The sequence below is a fragment of the Lactuca saligna genome, chromosome 4 (genome assembly GCF_052625555.1).
Source record: "Lactuca saligna cultivar CGN05327 chromosome 4, ASM5262555v1, whole genome shotgun sequence".
Taxonomy (NCBI): domain Eukaryota; kingdom Viridiplantae; phylum Streptophyta; class Magnoliopsida; order Asterales; family Asteraceae; genus Lactuca; species Lactuca saligna.
This window is the reverse complement of record NC_136420.1, coordinates 30656757-30662591: the sequence shown is the minus strand read 5'-3', so window position 1 is coordinate 30662591 and position 5835 is coordinate 30656757. Positions and strand designations below refer to the sequence as shown.

Below are 5835 nucleotides of genomic sequence, written 5' to 3'. Positions count from 1 at the left end.
TTATGTGCACCGCGATACTAAAAGCATGCGGCCAATAAGAGACCGGAAGATAGGCATGAAACATCATAGCAAGGCCCGTTTCCACAATATGGCGGTGTTTACATTTGACCCGCCCGTTTTGTTGAGGCGTGTAAGAGCAAGAGATACGGTGAAAAATGCCATGGCTTTGTAAAAAAGCCTTTACTTTATTGTTTAAAAATTCCGTACCCCCATCAGTTTGAAAAGTCTTGATTTTTGTAGAAAATTGTGTCTCAACAAAGGCCATAAATGTCGCAAAAACTCCATAAAAATCGGATTTATTTTTAAGTGGATAGAACCACGTGAAATGAGAAAAGTCATCCACAAATGTAACATAATATTGATAGGAGGCAACCGAAACAACAGGAGATGGACCCCAAAGGTCACAATGAATTAAATCCAAGACCTTTGAGGCACGTTGGTCATTAATCTCAAAGGGCATACGATGAGACTTGTCAAGTTGACAAGGAGAACATACAACGGGTTTTGGTAAAATAGAAGAAACCATTACATGACCATCTTTATTCAATTTAGAAATAACATCAAAATTCACGTGCCCTAAACGGGAGTGCCATAATTCAAAAGATGCGGTGGGACGTTTAGTAGCAAACAACGAACAAGCCATCGATTTATTGGGGAGAACATAGAGCCTGTGGTCATGCCTTCCTTGTGCTAGAATTTTCTTCGTGACCGGATCCTGAATAGAACATGAATTTTTCGAGAAAAGGACATCGACATCATTATCAGAAGTCAACTTGCTAACATATAATAAATTTTTAGTAAGTTTTGGAACAACTAAAACATCTCGCAATTTAATACGATTTGTGAGAGTAGAAGTCCCAATAGAGGTAATTGGAAGAGTTGTACCATTACCAAAATGAACCGAACCGTCGCCATGGAAAGGCTCGGATTGAGTGACCGAGCCCGAGGAGGAGACCATATGGTCCGAGGCCCCGGAGTCAACATAACAATCCAGAGCGGGTGGAGCGACGCGACAATTCGCTAAAAACTCCTTCGTCAAGTCCCTTTCATTTGGAATAGAGTTAGATGCAAAAGTGGAAAGTCGAGGGCAAGCACTAGCAAAATGCCCATTTAGTCTACATAGTTGGCAATGAGGAGGCCGACGGCTGCGACCACGACAGCACCACGACCACCGGAGCCACCACCGCGACCCTGGCCAACAAAAAACGCGGGAGCAGCCCTGCTAGGCGCTGAAACAGCGGAAAAGGCGACAGCAGGGGTGGGCTGCCCATGGATCGATTTGATGAACAATTCATGGCTTTCAGCTTGCGCAAGAAGATCCCGGAATGAGTGAGTGATACGCGAGGTGCGAACCCCAATGGAAAAAGATTCAAAATTGTCGCCGAGGCCATATAAAAACCAATGACATTTGTCGGAGTCATCAACGGCTTGACCAATAGCCTCTAGATGGTCACAATTGGCCTTGAACTTGCGACCATAATCAGAAACGGGAGAGTCACCCTTGGAGAGAAGCCGAAGTTGGTTGCGTAGATTTTGAACCCGTTCCATGGAGGAGTTTCCATAGGCGGATTTGAGAGCAGTCCAGATGGCGCGGGTGGAGGAAAGACCCACGATTTCAGAAAAAGCTTCCTCCGTGAGGCAGGCTTGGAGGAGAAGAACCGTGCGTTGATCGGCGGCTTGCCATTCTGCAAAGGCCGGATTCTCAACTTGCTTGGCGTCCACGGTATGATGAGTGGGTGGAGCTTCCGAGGAGCCATCGACATGTGCAAGGAGATGTTGATAATTTAGGAGGGGAACCATTTGATTTACCCACAAAAGATAATTGGAAGAAGAGAGACGAATGGTGATGAGATGAATGAGGGTGTTCATCGGGAGGGTGGAGTCATTAGAGGAGCCAGCCATGGTGAGATCGCCGGAAACAATGGAGGAGTCGGTTATGAGGAGGGAGAGGAATGGAGGGGTTGAAGGGCTCTTGATACCATGTAATGAATGGAATACCACACCAATAGGCATGGGAGTTATCTTATATAAATACTAGAAAAATGATACAATATACACCCCTCAAGTATACAATAAATCTAATAGTTTACATAAATATAAGCTAGGCTAATAAGAAAGGACTACAATAAAATTAAACATACGGTGCCATCAAAAGTTTTAAGTGGCTACTAAATAAAAGCAAAAGGCCTATGTTGTGTCTACATGCTCCCAAATAACACCAAAGACTTTTACAATCTCTACATGATAAAAGGAAGCGTGTCACCATAGTAATTGATACACTGGTGTAGCTGGTTGCTTAATGAATAACATACCCTTAGATCATCTTTTTGTTTCAACAAATTATTAGAATTAGATCCTCTTATCATTGTCATAAGCAACAACATCACTACCTAGCTAGACTATATTTTATCTAATCTCCATCACTTATCATTTTATCTATGTTTTAAGGCAATGATATAATTATATTAGGCATTTTTGTGGCCCAATGGATTTACATACGTCCACGTGATCTCCATTTATCATCAATTAAAGGCAAATTACAAGGAATAACAATATATGTTTCTCTCACCACCAACATATTTTATTTCTTACCAATAATAACAACTTATTTGCTTACATTCATTTTTTATAGTAACAATATTTTATTGTTTTCTCATAATAGCAATGTACTTAAGTTTGCTACCTCTATGGAAATAAAGCCTTATTCATTATAAATTGTTACTATATGTAATGAAATGCAAGTACATTATTATTAAAAGTAATGAATTTCTATTATGTTCACGTGTGATGCAATCCAAGTCAACCACACATAAAGATTAAAACAATAATCATTTGTAAAGAACTTTTATTCTTTGGCAAAAAGAGTCGTTGCTTAGGTTTTCTTGAAATTGGCCAATGGTTGTCATTGTATGTTTCTTTAAATTCTACGTGGGTGTTTCAAGCGCTTCTTGTTCTTATTCATCGATGATTATTAATTTATCTAGCAATAAAGAATTAAGGTAGGAATTAAGCAATATACGGAGGATATGGGAACATGCTTTGAAAGAGTTTGGGAATCAAGCTAATAGAGAAATTCTAATTATGATTAACTGGCTAATTTGTAACTCGGTAATGGTATGTATTACAAACTTTCCATAAGCAGTGCTTTACCAACACATTACCCATGACCCAAAGCCGTTTTTCGTTTTTCACGGTTCAAATATGTTTTTCCCTCTATTTTTTAACAACTTAATTATTCATTGTGTATATTTATTTCACAATCTTATATGCATTCGACATATACGCTTGCACATATACACCATCAGAACAAACCATTCAAAACATAGTTTCATAATTGACATGACACGAGTTTTCCATATGCTGGATTTAGAAATTCGCGTTTCATGTCTATTCGTGTCGACCCAAATTTTAAATTTATGCTTTATGTCTTACGTGTGTCAAACACAATTTAACTACTTGAACACGTATATATACGAATTAAATCCGTGTTGATACGCAACACGCATTAACACAATAAACACGTATGTACATGAATTAAATTCGTATAAATTTATGTTTATCCATGGTTTCATGTAATACATATAAATGACACGATTGCAACGTCTACTTGCTAAGTTGAAGCTAGAAAGAAAGATATACAAACACATTCAAAGTCAAATGAATCTTCAAATCCAAGGTTTAAGAGTTTCCATTGATCATCGATAATTCCATTTTATTTACAAATAATAAAAAAATACTAGGAAATATTTAAAAAAATAATGGAATTTTAAAATTTGATATTGAAATGACATAAAAAGTATTAATTATAAAAAATATTACAATAACTAAATATGAAATATATTATTATACATAATATTTTTATTTAAAAATATAAAATAAATTAATTACAAAAAATATTCTTTATAATTAATACGTTTAATATTTAATTATTGGAATATTTTTTATAATTAAAGTTTTTATATGTGCTTTTATAGGCACGTTAAGAAGTCTCACCATGAGGAATAACAGATCATATCCTTAGTTAATTCACGATATTCTGTACATAGAAATCGGGTTTTTGAATTGAGGATATTCCATCCAAGTTTAGTTTTCTTGATAAGAGTTCGAGTATTTGCGTTAATTAGTAATTAACCTTTTTCAAACAGATATCCAAAAGTAAAAATTCCGGTTAATCCTGCTCATCTCACCTCTTCCCCGCCACCGCCTTCCTCTGCCGTTAGCCACCACGGTTTTCCTCGCTGCTGTCTTCATCCAACGTTAGCCCACCACCTATAATTCCATGAAACCAAAATGAGGATGTTAGGAAAATTTATCCTCCTCTTCTTCCTCTTCGCTGCACCATCCACAGCGGATATCAGATCCGTGAAGATCCGATCCCATAACCGAGATATAATCTTCTTTTCGGAGTTTGAATACCCACATACCGGTTACGTTTCCGTCGCTGTCTCCTCCGTCGGGATCTCCTCCATTCCGGTCACCTCCAACTCATCACAACCTGATCCATCACGCATTGGTTTCTTTCTTCTTTCGGATGAACTGCGACACAGATACAATCTTGAATTCGATCGAAACCCTGATTTGTGCGCACTGGATATCAAATTCATAACAGTCCTCTATACTTTCCAAAATCTTGCCCCTCCTCCTCATTCATCCTTTAACAAATCGTACAATGTCATATATCCAGGTAAATACTCACTCTACTTCGCCAACTGCAACGACCTATCCCTCGTCACCATGGATGTCCGCACAGAACTCTACAACACCAACGACGACGGAACCACCAAAGATTATTTATCAGCCGAGCAACCTCAGCCATCTCTCTACTTCAATTTCTTCTACATTTATCTCTGTTTCTTATCGATATGGATCGAAGTATGCTTCAGGAACAAACAATATTTTCAGAAGCTCCATTTAGTAATGGGTGTGTTGCTTGTGATGACTCTCCTTAACTTGTCTGCAAGGGGATGGATCAACATGATTTCAAGGTTACAGGTACTCATCATGAATGGCATGTCTTGTTTTACGTATCTCAATTTATGAGGAATGTGCTTTTGTTCACTGTAATCATGTTGATGGGTGTCGGATGGGGTATCTGGAGACGGGTTTTGCCAGAATGGGCAATATTCATTTGGACGATTGTGATCCTATTTCAGGTTTGGGGTAGTGTAAGTTATACAGTAGTAGGGCAATCTGTTTCATATATTGAAGAGCATGCTTTGAATGAAAGTTTTGGTGTTATAGATGGCTTCTGTTGCTTCGTTGTTTTTTTCCACACTTTTTGCTCTGGTATAGCTTTCAAAGAGGCTAAGGATACATCAACCTTTATGAGGTCGTTTATCTCGATCAAGGAGACTTCTGTTAGGCCGGATGTGTTCCCTTTCGTGTTTTTAGTATACATTATTTTCTTAAGGTGGACTACCGAGGAAATCGGCAATCTCTTGTTCTATATTGTGATGTTTTACCTGTTCAGGCCATTTGATCTTGACGATGAAGGTACAAAGGGTGCGGGAATTCTCAATGATACTGATAATAAAGTGTGAGTTATTAACTTGATCTTCAAGTATGATCTATCATGGAACAGTTTCATGTGTACTTTTAGTCTGTTTTGACATAAATGATAGGTTGATGGGTGTTTTGCGAATCATGAGCTAATTTATAGCTTTGGTTGATTTCGGAACTTCCTACTTGTAGGTAGGTTTGCACGCGCATTTGCAATGAGTAAATTACAATGTATTAAATACAATTCTATAATTTCATATATATCCTTACAAACTTTAAATATTACGTAAGTATCCTTATAAAATTTGATATTACATATATGTCCTCTAAAACTAT

At 37.7% G+C, this 5835-nt stretch overlaps 1 pseudogene; it reads left to right on the top strand.

Annotated features, from left to right (window-relative positions):
- The first annotated feature begins 4008 nt into the window (after positions 1 to 4008).
- Positions 4009 to 5625, top strand: LOC145038399 (protein CANDIDATE G-PROTEIN COUPLED RECEPTOR 7 pseudogene; annotated as a pseudogene).
- The last annotated feature ends 210 nt before the right edge of the window (positions 5626 to 5835 follow it).